The sequence below is a fragment of the Plectropomus leopardus genome, chromosome 10 (genome assembly GCF_008729295.1).
Source record: "Plectropomus leopardus isolate mb chromosome 10, YSFRI_Pleo_2.0, whole genome shotgun sequence".
Lineage (NCBI taxonomy): Eukaryota > Metazoa > Chordata > Actinopteri > Perciformes > Serranidae > Plectropomus > Plectropomus leopardus.
In genome coordinates, this window is record NC_056472.1 from 32,374,484 (window position 1) to 32,388,082 (window position 13,599).

Consider the following 13,599-nt stretch of genomic DNA (forward strand, 5'->3'; position numbering starts at 1 on the left):
TTTTTCAATCAGTTCCCAAGATTATTCAAGTAAAATGAACTTGTCAGATTTTTACAGTGTAGGTGATTTTAAACAGACCCACATCAGGAGCCCATAGGGATCCTTAACTAAATCCTTCCTTTAGATGCTAAAATAATGTCTGTTTTGACTTTGTGTCGTCTCCATTCAGCATAAACAGTTGCGTAATAATTCTCAAATCATATCTGACTGAAATCTTCTTCCCGGGGCCATAACATGGAGCTGACTATCAGAGACCTTGACATTAGAGGAAGATAGAGCGCTCTGTTGTTACTTTTCCACCAGGAGAATATTTCTGCCTCTCGCAGCAGGAACTTATCAGCCTCCCTCTAATACTTTCACACATGTCGGTATCATCCCGGAGATAATCCGCCCCGAGGTGAAGTCCACGCACTGATACATGTTAATAAGTAGCCTAATAATAAGTCTCCTCTTTATCTCTCGTTATTAGATGCCCTCAGTGCAGCTGCAGCGTCTCTGTTAATGATAAACCCATGTGAGCGCGTAAATGCCGCGTAGGACGAGGGGTCACGTCCTCCCAAAAACATGAATAATGTAAGTTAATCTCCATTTTCAGAGTTTAAGACACTTTGGATGGTCAGTGAATGCCTCATGGGACATGTGAGCCAGCGACAGTGAACGCCACATGCAAATATGTGCACAACACTGATCACGTGCACTGTCTGCAGGTCCACTCTGAGTGTGTTTGTGTGTTTTCATGAATGCAAAGCTGCTGGTCGAAGAGTTAAAACTGTGATATTTAGGGGTGTCATAGATTTTAACTACGCGATTATCGCAGTCAGAAGAGTTCACAATAACAGCACGATATTTATCAAAGTTTTGGGGCTAAATTATGAAATCAGACCTGGTTCTAGACTGCTTTGAACGGGGGGCAGTGGAGGTTCTGGTGGGTAATATGAGCTATTCTTTAAACGCTGAACTGCTTCATGTTTTTATCCAAAGATTTTTGTAAACAAGCTCAGTTTTGTGTCTCTTAATGCACTTTGGCAGCAATACTCGACTTACAGCCCGCGAGCAAAATCTGGCCCGCCAACCGTTTTCTAATTCACAACAAATTGAATCTGAAAAATGTCCTAAAATCCTAACCGTCCTATACATTTCCTAAAATCCCAGCAATGTCCTGAAATGTGAGAAGTGTCCTAAAATCCTAAAAGTTTCCTGAAACTAAGTCCTAAAATCCGAGAAACGTCCTAAAATCCTACAAATGTCCTAAAACCATTAAATGTCCTAAACGTCCTATAAATGTCCTAAAATCCTAGCAATGTCCTGAAATGTGAGAAGTGTCCTAAAATCCCAGAAACTTCCTAAAATTTCTACAAATGTCCTAAATCCATTAAATGTCCTAAAATCTGAGAAATGTCCCAAAATCCTACAAACGTCCTAAAATTCTAGAAATGTTCTAAAATCCTAGGATCATGTATGGGCAGGCTGAGTTTTTGTGCTTTCGTGACATTAACGCTCAAAGTGAGAATTTTTCGGGGTTAAAGATGTCTATGTTTGGGGTCAATGGCATCTGGAGCATTTTGGGGGCATCTTGTTATCGTCAAAAGGGGTATATCGCAATATGGAGAAAACCAAAATATTTATGACAATTTCCTTGATGCTGATGATTTCATAAAATATTTAAAAACCAAGATAATTGATTAATTATCATTATGTGGAGATAACGACTAAGTGGGAAAAGAAAAATAATAGAATAACTAAAAGTAAAGTAAGACACATATGGTCTCATATCATAATATCTATGAATACCTTGATATTGATACTGCGACGATACAGACTAGTGCTCTCATGTGTAGGATTTAGGAAAACATATTGACATAAATGGAATATAATCTAATAAGTATGTTTCCTTTGGAGTATAATCACCTCAAAATAAGATCTATTGTGTTTTTGTTACGTTAGGAGACGTTTATATCTCCGTAAAGGGCAGATCCTCGTCTACAGAGATCACCATGTCGCAAAAATTACCCACTTTACTGTAATGCAACCTTTAAAGGTCCGGAGTGCAGGATTTAAAGGGCACTGGCAGTAATGGGATGTAATTTTAGTATGTTTTGTGCACCTGGAAATAAGAATTGTTGTGTTTTTGTGATAAACTGTTTAAATCTGCACAGGGAGCTGAGATTACCATGTTACGAGAACTACGTCACTTTACAACACTAATGATATGGAGATATCCAAAATCTGCAACAATATCTGTTTTTTTATCACCATATCAATATCATACTGAAAGAAGAAAGACACTAATACAGAAACAGCCTCATTTCAATACTAAGCCATTAGGACTTTTAAATATATATATACATATATATATATATATACACACATATACATACAAGCACATTTTTGACGGTTCCACCTGCTGCCCTAACCTGCTCGCCCTGCAGTCTGACTGAAGATTTCGCCTCCACTCTGTGACCTGATGGACAGATGTCACTGTCAAACAGATAAGGAAGCTGGCGAGGGTCAAATGACATTAAACACTGGATATTTTCTGAATGCCAAATAACATTGACATGGATATTATCAGTTTAAAGTATGTTTTTTTTACAGTGCAGGTGTGAAAGAGGTCATTTCTTTTCTTCTTCTTTTTTGGAAAGTGCATCACTATTTTTTTTTGTTAAATTACAGAAAAAATAGTGCACTACACTGGGGTCAAGTGGTCAGACGCGCATGTTTGGGGTTTTAAACCAGCAGCAAATATTTAATTCTGCAGCTCAAGTACCTGTTTGTGATTTCCTCTTCCCCTCTCTCGCTGTCTGTTGAGCCTCGGCTCAGATTTGCATGCACCACTTGTCTCTCTGGCCTGACGTTAAACTGCAACAAGGGAGTCTTTCATGCACATTTTAACGAGAGCATGCGCGAGCGAATTGAGCAACACGAACGAAGCCACAGGTTTGCAACATCTGCAACACTGCGACTGTGCGTAAAAACAGCGCTGCAGAGTTTTAACGGAGCCTCGTGTTGGCACGACAGGACCCGCGCCGGGCACCGCGCACTGAAGGAGGGGGGCGGGTGGATTTACTGCGTGCTCCGGGGGCCTCTGGGTGTTCACATCGTGGATGGGGGAGCCAGAGGGGGTCCGCTATACAGCGCGCGAGAGCCGTCCCGCGTGTGTGTGTCGCCAGGCGTGCGCGTAGCTTTCCAGGAAAGAGAGGCCTGTTTTTCGGATATTTGACCTCTTGATCAGCAGGTAGAATATCAAAATTTGCATTTTTCTGTGAGATTTGAAAATCACCACAAATATTTACTAAGACAAGGAGATGTTTAGTCTTAATTTAAACCTCTTTGAGAGAGAAACTGCCTGTGAATCTTTACTACTTTACTTTTTTGTCATTATTTTGCGCATAGCAACATCAAACGCGTAAAACGCATCTCTGAAAAAAAACATTAAACTCACCTCTTTAATGCAGCCTGCTTATCAGACACCTGGCAGCTCGGCTCAGATGTGGAGTCAGAATTAAGTGGAGGCAGTCGGTGGCGGAGAGCCAGTCCGCTGCTCGCTGCTCATTCGTCAATATATATTAAATATGATAATCACGGTGATGATGATGTCTATGCGCGCCACTGAGACTGCTGCTTTACAGGAATAAACGCAGGCCTAATGACAAAAACAAGTGTGTGAGAATCATGGATAAACAGAAAAAAAAACATATTAAACTATTTCTAGAAAAAACAGTCAAATTGAACAGAGGTTTAATCTCGTATGGTGCCATTTACGAGTGTCGGTTGAATTCTTGCAGTTATTTTTAATTTCGTCGTAAAGCGCTCATTAGAGGGTTGAGAATAAGAGCGTTAAATTCCATTTAAAGCTTTATTTCTCACCATAAACCCAAAGTGTCTGCGGTTTTTGGATAAGGCGATATTAAGCTCCAAACTGCTCCTTTTTGGTGAAGGGGGAGGACGCATCATGTGACCTGTGGCTTTTGTAGTTTATTTAGACAATTATCTTTAAATTAATGGCCCTGCCGGAGACTCGTGGTGGGTAAATATTTCGTTTTTTGTTGCTTCTTCTCAAGGTCTCTTAAATTTGGAGCATATCGCATGGATTTAATTTTTTATGCATTTCTGCTAAATCCAAAAGATCCAAATGGATTTTCTGCAGGTATAATGACTGATTAAAGACTGCATATTAAACCCAAATTTCACAATATCACCAAAAAATGAACTTATTAGAGACAAATCTTCCTTTCCTCCTCGTGTTTAAATAATTTAAATATTCCTCTCAGATCAGGAGGTAAGCCTCGTTTTGTCAGCTTAAATTCTGTCCTCCTCTCGCTGCAGAGAAAGTGAAGCGTGTTGTGTATTTATTCAGAGAAATGTTCTGTTAACTAACTGCATCATGTGCATTTTTTCTCTCATCATGCAAAGACGGAGGGGGCTTGCAAGCAGGCGCTGTGAATTATTGAAGCCCGGCAGGGAATCGTTTGCCTGCAGAGCTCCTCCGCTGCATCACTTACACACTCTCTCCTTCTCTTTATCTATTTTCCATTTCTTGGGGAAAGTGGGAATCTAGGAACGAGACCAAACAAGCGTAAAAAGCTCCACAATGCCGTGAAGAAAGAATGAAATATTGATCCCAGAAATAACCCCGATGGAAAACAAATTCAGAAGGACCGCTGTGAATAATTGATGTGATTCTGCGCTCCCGCAGCTTGTGTTAAACATGATAGTGATTGGAGAGTAATGTGGGGCAGCTACACTTATTGAGAACATATTTAGCGCGCAGGTAAGTGTGTGTCTTTGTGTGCACGCGTGGGAAGCACGACCTGGAGGGGGGGGGGCTCTGTGCTGTGACTGAGCACCACCTCTCTCTCCAAAAAAAAAAAAAAAAAAACAGCAACAGAAAGAAAAGAATAACACGCTTTTATTTATTTCACATCGTTGGAGCGGAGCGATTTATAGGAGGTGACCCCCGTGATTTGAAGCAGAGCAGAAACTACGGCACAAAACTCATTTAAAATTCAAGAAGTCAGCAGAATAATTTAGAGAAGAATGCATCTGGCTTGGATCAAGCAAAAAAAAAAAAGAAACATTAATAAATAACCAGAGTTTTTAAAGCCTTGAATTTACATTATGGGAGAGTTTCGGGGGAAATGACGCATAAACGACATTTTACGCACTTTTTAAATTAAAAAATAAATATTCAACACGATGGCCTTTCGTATCAAGACAAGATAGATATACATGTGCTTTAAGGGACTGTTTGTTGGTGTGTCACGAGCACATCTTTTACTCAGCTTTTATGCCACGCGCCTGCGTGTATTTGACATCGAGGGGAAAGCGGTTTTGTAGGTTTGCATGATTTTTTCAGACGCCTGTTGTCACCTCATAAGTGTTTGACTGAGAGAAGCAGAAGCATCATTTGTGCAAACAGCGCGGCTGTGTGGTGAAGAGGAAAAGACAGAAACAACAGAGAAAACACACAAATGCCAAGGTACCAAAAATTCTGAATTATAAACCCAAATCTGTAAAAAAAAAAACCCCAAAAAAAACCTGCTCCTGCTTAAATTACATTTTAATTGACTTTAATAAAGCAGAATGAGAAATACTTTAAATATTTGTCAGGATGTTAAAAAAAAGACTGAATGCAAATTACTTCTGATCAAAATGTTTTCTTCCAAATCAATCAAATATAACGTCATAGAAATTACGGGTCAGGGAGTTGTGGCCTGAAAAAAACGGTCTCATTACAAATTTATTAGGAAGTATTTCAAGTGTTATTTGTTTAAGAAAGTGAAAATATGTGCAGACACGTGCCATCAGAGCGGCTGACTGACTGCAGAGCTCTAACCTGATAACCATCAGATATTTCTTAATGAATTTAAGTGTGTTTCAGAGTTTGTAAAGCTTGAAACGCAACGAAAGAAATTAACAATCAGCCTAACTGAATTATCTTCGGTGTTATTTGTTTAAAAAAATCGTTTTTGTATTGCTATTTCCAGTGCGTCAATTATTCATGTGAATACGGGTGATGATGATGAAGATGATGATGATGATGATGATGATGATGATAGGGTAGTTGTGATGATAATGAGTAAGACAACGTGCACAAAAAGGCCTTCAAGGCCAAATATTCACAGAATCACAAAGACTGACCTGAGAACGGAAATTCAGGTGTAAAATCAATAATGGAAATAATAAATAATGAATGAAACATTTTAAATAATTTAGCCTAGAATTGCTGAATTAGGAATAATAACATCAATACACACAATAAAATTCGACAGAATTAGAAATAGATGTACTAATGCGACCAATAATAATACTAATAATAATGATGATGGATAATGATGGTGATGATGATGATGATAATCTAAATTAATTAAGACTAAGACTGTTTATTTGTTAATTCCATCCCTTTTATTATTATTATTATTTATTATCATTATTATTATTATTATTATTTGTATCATTATTATTGCATTCTTTTATGAATGAAGCAAACGTGTTTTTTGTTTTTAATTCTTTAGTTTTCCAGTGTTCCGCTAAATTAAACGCTCGCGCTGGTTACAATCAGCTGTAATTGAAAACGAAAGTAACTAACGCATAACGAACAACAGACGTGTGACACAAAACAGACTATTCAACAAAAAACCCGAGAGAAAATAAATACACATCTTTTTGCAGAACACCTAGTTCGCATATTTGTTGTCGTTTGCTTGATTAAAGTGAATCACTGAGGATTTTAAGGTTGTGAACTTGTTTTATTTCTATGGGTTAATACGCAGATTTAAAGGATCGTTTAAGGGCTTTTTCAGCAGTAAATAACTGATTCTTGTGTATTATTCAGCCTTTGTGCAGCTCTAAAATCCCTCCGGTTGGATTAAAGAGGAACTGATGGGCTAAAGCGCTCCAAATGGCTTGTTTTTAAAGGATGTATCTCGTTTCCGTCGAGGATTAATTTGTCTTTTACGCCACTTTCAACCCTTTCCCCAAATTGCTTCCATACAGAGGTCACGACTCGCGAGTCCATTATTGCTCCTTCACACCATTTTTCACTCCGCGAGCCCCAAAAAGCCCCAGACACATGATAATAATACAAGATTTAATTTAGAGGTTTTGCACCATTACGACCTCTTAAATGTCAAATAACGTAATAATAATGATACTACTAATAATTATTATTATTAATAACATAAATATTAATAGTAACTAATTAATGGTAATAAAATGCAAACGTGTTTAAAGGCAGAAAGAATATAATCTGATAGACTTCTTGTTGAAATATATGCCAATACTATATTAGATATTCTAGACTTTATTTGTGCAAATGTTGACCTATTTTTTTCTGTTCCACCTATTCATGAGAAAAAGTTTAACTAATTGATTTTTAAATATTATATTATTCACTACTCATCAGTTTTAATTCATTAATAATAAATTCAAAATATTTAGGTTGATGATGTGAACCAAAATCTATTAACAACTTAGGAATATTTTTTAGATTTATTATGAGCAATTAAACACATAGATATGATTTATTAACACAGACCAAAGGGATTTTTTACATCCCTATTTTTTATTTATTTATTTTTTTGTATTCTTGTAATAAATCTATAAATAAATAACAATTAATAAAGCCTAATTTTAACATACACGCTTTCATAAAAAGGTGCCAATTTACAAAGTGGTGATAAGCATAATATTAATGAATCCAAAGGCTGACACATTTCTTTTCCTTTTTTTTGATGAATAAAATGTGCAGAAAGTGGAGCCAGGAGCACTTAATGGACTGAGCAGCGGCAGGCTGACCTTGGACGTTTTGTTTTCCGAGCAGATTTGCGTCTATCGGAGGCAGCAGCAGCTCTAATGTGCTCATGCCTATCTGAGCTCCTCAACGTCTGGGCCCTTTGAGCTCCGATATGCACCACAGAGGATTGTTTTCCTTTCGGTAAAAGCCGTGGCCCTCGCTGGCGGCCCCCGCAGCCTCCTTTTCCTCCCAATAAGTTTTTACCTGAAATCAAATCCGCCTGCTTTTGACGAGGAGGGAGTCAAGTTTTTGGGGGGGGAGGCGGTTGTGAGCGTCAGCACTCTGCACTATGTCATTGGGCGCGAGTATTTGACAGTTGGAATTATCTGTAAATACTTCATTAAACTGTGTATGAGTTCCCCCTCTTGTGCCTCATGGTCCACTTCTGGTAAGATTTACAAATGATAACATAAACACTTTGAAAAAGAAATTCAATTCTCATTTGAAAAGAATTGCAGGAGGAGGAGGAGGAGGAGGAGGAGGTTTGATTGGGGCCCTACGAGCAACAAAACAGCGGAGGTCTCTGTAATGAGGTTTGGAAAGTGTGTTCAGTGTTCAGGGGGTTTGCTTGACCTGCCAGAGGGATTGTCTTCCACATGGACAGCGTGCCAGACGCAGAGCCGTCCAGACCTTCACCACCAACTCCTGCTGTTCTATCAAACCTGTTAGAGCCTCTCAAAGTGCAAACGGCGTCAGCTCATCAGCCTAATTCATCCTGCAGCTTGGCGCTTAATATCCAGCTCAGTGAAATAAAACGAGCCTCCCTGTGTGCCCAGCGCACTGTTTACACCGTGACAGTTTTCCTCCTTTCTCTCCTAAAAATACAGCGTCTAAATTAAGCGCCGCAGACAGGAGAGCCTTCAGACCGGTGCGCATAAAGCGTGCCAGTAAAATAAAAATGCTCTTGGCTCTAACATCATTTAGGTCACACTGACACTCAGAGCGTAAAAGTCACTCCAAATTACCTCTGTTTCAATTCTAGTGGTCACTTCGCTCATGCACTGCAAAATCTGACAAGTTGATCTCACTTAAAATAACTGATTTGCCTTGAAAAAGGAAAGTAAATATAACTATTAATCTTTTTTTGTTGACTTTATATCTAATTTTGTAAAGTTGTTGCAACTTAAAAAGGAGGAGTGGAATTAGCTTGTTTGTTTAAGTGTAAACCAACTTGACTTAACTTGATCATCACAAAGAGGATGTTTCCAATTATGAATTTCCACTTAAAAAGCTAAAAAGTTGATTTTACTTAGAAAAAATCTAGGAAACTGATTGCCCTGAAAAATGCAAGTCAGCATAACTAATAAGTATAAATGTAAGTTTACTTTATATCTAATTTTTAACTTTACTTAAAATTTAGCTGTATTTACTTAATTTTGTGAAGTCATTGCAACTTAAAAATGAACAGTTTGATTAAATTAATCTTTTTAGTTTTAACAACTTCAACTTTTTTTTATGTAGGAAACGGAATGCCTTGAAAAATGTAAAATAAATATAACTATTAGTGTATCACGTGTATTATGTATGCTTACTTTATATCTAATTTTTAACTTAAAATTTTGTAATATTTACTTGATCTTGTAAAGTTCTTGCAACTTAAAAATGACAAGTTTAATCAAATCAAGTTTTAGCAACTTCAGTAAACCAAATTTACTGTGGTATATATCTGTATTTTCCTAATTGTAAACTTTGACTCACAGATCTCTGAACTTCATCACTGGTAAAATTCTCTTTGTGATGTGAAGTAAATACAATCATTAAACCTATTTGCTCTAGTTTATTCAAAATTTAACTGTATTTACTTAATTGTGTGGAGTTGTGCTAACTTAAAACTGACAAGTGGAATTACCTTTTTCTTTTGTGTTAGCTACTTCAGTATACGAAGTTAGTTCGACTTAACTTGATCATCACAAAGAGGATTTTGCAAATGATAAATTTAAGAGATTTGCAAATTCTGTTTTGTTTTTTAAATACAAATATGACCAACTAGCTTACAAAATGCAGATGCATAGAACTTTAAACTTGGTTTACTTAAGTTACTAAAACTTAGAAAGATTGATTCAATTAAACTCATCATTTTTAAGTTGCAACTTCACAAAATCAAGTAGACATGAAAAAAATCTCAAGTAAACTTAAAGATTACACACCAAGACTAATTCTTATATTTACTCACATTTTTCAAGGCAATCGGTTTCCTAGAATTTTTAAAGTAAAATCAACTTGTCAGATTTCACAGTGACAGGCCGACACAATCACCCTGGCAAGCACAAGCACTCCCCATGACAAGCTGTCTGTCCTAATAACGCGGGCAGCCGGCCTCTTATACCTGAGAGCCTCATGTCAAGAGCGAGCTGATGTTTGGAGGAAACGGAAACTGATACGCTTTAAAAGTGTCGGCCCCGAAGGAGGGAGGAGGGCTGGAAAAATGGAAGATATTAAAGAGCGGAGAATGGAAAAAAAGATGCAAACAGATTCTCGTGGTTGCAGGTGAGACGCTTAAAGTGCCAAAAAGTATTGATTCAAAAGCTCTACATGACTGAGTCTGAGGACCAGGACAAGAAGGACGCATGCCAAACACACAAACACACACACACACACACACACACACACACACACACACACACACACACACACACACACACAGGTCCTACCATGCAGCGTGCAGCTCCCCAACGCTTCCTGGAAACGTTTTGGCATCAAAAATTCAACAAAAAAAAACCCGATTCTGCACCACTTTAGGACACAAACGGGCAAATGGCCTTGTGGGTAAACAAGGGTGCGGGATGGAGGATGGTTTCACTTTGCAGGTCCCCCCACCTCAAGGGTGGGCGGGGCCAATACATTCAAAGTAAATGTCAATCATTTACTGTCAGACACCAATGAGGAAGCTTTTGTCTCCCAAAGTAAATCCCTTTGATTTCTCTAAAGGGAGTCAATGATTGAAAACATGCATTGAGGGACACCCATACTAGCCCGTCGAGTATCTAGTGTGTGTGTGTGTGTGTGTGTTGGCTGGTTCCTGAGTGGCTGTCAGAGCGATAATGATCTGGCCGGCTGTGCGGAGGGTGCAGGGTCAGAGGTGACCTCACTGCTGTGATCTTGTGTTTGTTATTGCTATGCTGCCCTTGGACGGGTTAACATAGCACACACTGCATCAGCTGGTCCGTGCACTTCCTCTGACTCACACACACACGCACGCACACGCGCACACACACACACACACACACACACACACACACACACACACACACAGACACCGCTCAGTCAGCGGCCTGTGAGCGGCGTCTGAGGGTCACTTCCACATGTGCTGATGGGTCCTGAGTGAACTAATCTAAACTGGTGAAACGTTATCCCGCTGCAGGGAGGACAGGAGCCCGAACAGCCCCACGACGCCCTCTTTACCCCCTAATGTTCAACGCGGAGAGTTCTACGTGTGCACGTTTCTCACGGCTCGGAGGTCAAAAAGTATTAATTTCTGATTTTCTCTGACGTTCAATGGAAGGCTCCTTTTGGAAAACAAGCATTTTTCAAAAGTTATTTCAACGTAAGGTTGTGTTCCCTGCACAGGGCGCGTCAATCACCCTCTGACTGCCTTTTAAGTCAAAAAAATTAAGATTTTTTTAATTTTGTCATTTTACTTTTACATTAATAGCTTCAAATTTAGAAAAAGACGCCAAAGATGCTCCGTTTTTATGGCTGCATGGTTCAGTTAATGAGAAATAAAGATCTTTTGTGCATCCGTTTATTTACACTTCCCTGACACTGCAATGTGGAGGACACTGAGACTTTATTATTGTCTCATTTGAGGACATCAGGACTTCACTATCTTCTGTTTTGAGGACATTGGGAATTTACTGTCTCATCTGAGGACATTGGGACATTATTGTCTCATTGAGGATTTTGGGACTTTTTTTTGAGGACACTGGGGCATAATTGTAATTTGAGGACATTGAGACTTTATTATGGTCCTATTTAAGGACATTGGAACTTTATGATTGTCTGGTTTGAGGACATTCAGATTAAATTATTATCTTTTTTGAGGACACTGGGACTCCATTGTCTCATTTGAGGACATTGGGACCTCATTATTGTCTTTTTGAGGACAACGGGACTTCATTTTTCTCTCATTTGAGGACATCGGGACTTTATTAAAGTCTTTTTGGAGGACATGAGGTCTTTATTATTGACTAGTCTGAGGGCATAAGAACAATATTGTCTCGTTTAAGGACATATGGATGACACTGTCTCATTCAAGGATATTAGGACTTTATTCTTGTCTCACTGGAGGACAGCGGGTCTTTATTATCCTCTTGTCTAAGGACATTGGTATGATACTGTCTCATCTGAGGACATTGGGATGACATTTCATTTGAGGTCTATCATTATCATCTATTCTGAGGACCCTGGTTCTTTATTGTTGTCTCGTTTTGGGGACAGTGGGGCTTTATTATGTCTTTTTTTAAGGCCTTTGGGATTTGTTATCTTTTTTAAGACTTTAAGACTTTATTATAATTTCTGAGGACATTGGAGCTTTGCTGTCTCAAGTGAGGACATTGGGACTTTAGTGTCATCTTTTCTGAGGACATTGGGACTTTATTGTTGTCTTTTTGAGGACACTGGGACTTTATTTTTTTAATGCAGCAGTGACACCTGACCTGTGGAGCTACAGGACAATGAACAAAATGTTTTTGCTTTTTTTGTTTTTGTGCAACAAAATAAAGTTTACTTTATAACACACTTGTGACTATAAAATAAAACCAATGTCCTCATGAGGACTTTTTCCCCAAAACTATTCAAAGACAATTTTTACTTTTTTATTCTTATCAGGTCCTTCTGATCCCAAAGAAGATATTATAAACGCAGACCAAACAATAGCTCAGATCTCAGGAGGTAAATCTCAGTCACAGATCTCACGTGATTTGATTAAATTGCGGGGCTTCAGGCTCCAGATGTGAACAAATAAAAGAGCGTCCACATGAGAGCGTGTCTCTGCGTGTCTCTGTGCCAGCAGAGGTATGCTAATGGAGTCAGAGGATAGTTCTGTGTGCGTCACAGGTCTCCTCAGAGTATGGTGGTCGGATGCCCACCCACCTCCCTAATTTTCCTGCTTCAAACACTCAACAAAGACCCACTAATACAGAACATACTGGGGGGGACGGAGCGGACGAGCGCTGGACACGGAAGACAGAAAAGAGTGAGGGGAGAGACAGAGGAAGAGGCTCAATCGGCCATTATTAAGAGTCCAGGGAGGTTTAAAATCAACACGTTCAGGAGCCGGGGCCCGGCCTTATGGCTTCATAAGTGCTGTTCAAATAATCACAGCTCAGATATGGATCAGTCCGCCTCTCAGTCCTCGCAGGATCCAGCTTTATCACATTTTACTGAGAAATCTCAGGATTTAACTCTTTTTCTGAGGTGACGCAGCACCTGTTTGCTTCCCTCTGCACTCTTCTTTGCCTTTCTTTTGACTAGAGCGCGACCGACATCCGATTTTTGGGGCCGATACAAATACTGATTTTATAGTGGAAAAATGCACCGATCACTGATATGGAGACCGATATCGTGAATGTTTGAGCTGGAATGAAAATAGATCATTTCTATGTGGATTGTGCACGGATTTTGCACCGATCTGATTCTGCAAAAGTACTCAGAAGGCTGCTTTCTTTAACAAACAACTTTTATTTAACAATTTACTTATTTAACATTACACACAAACAAAATTAAAGAACTGATGAAAAATAAAAATAAACATCAGTACTGTATGTGTTTGGCATTAGTCTTCACTGACCATTCAAATAAAGAAT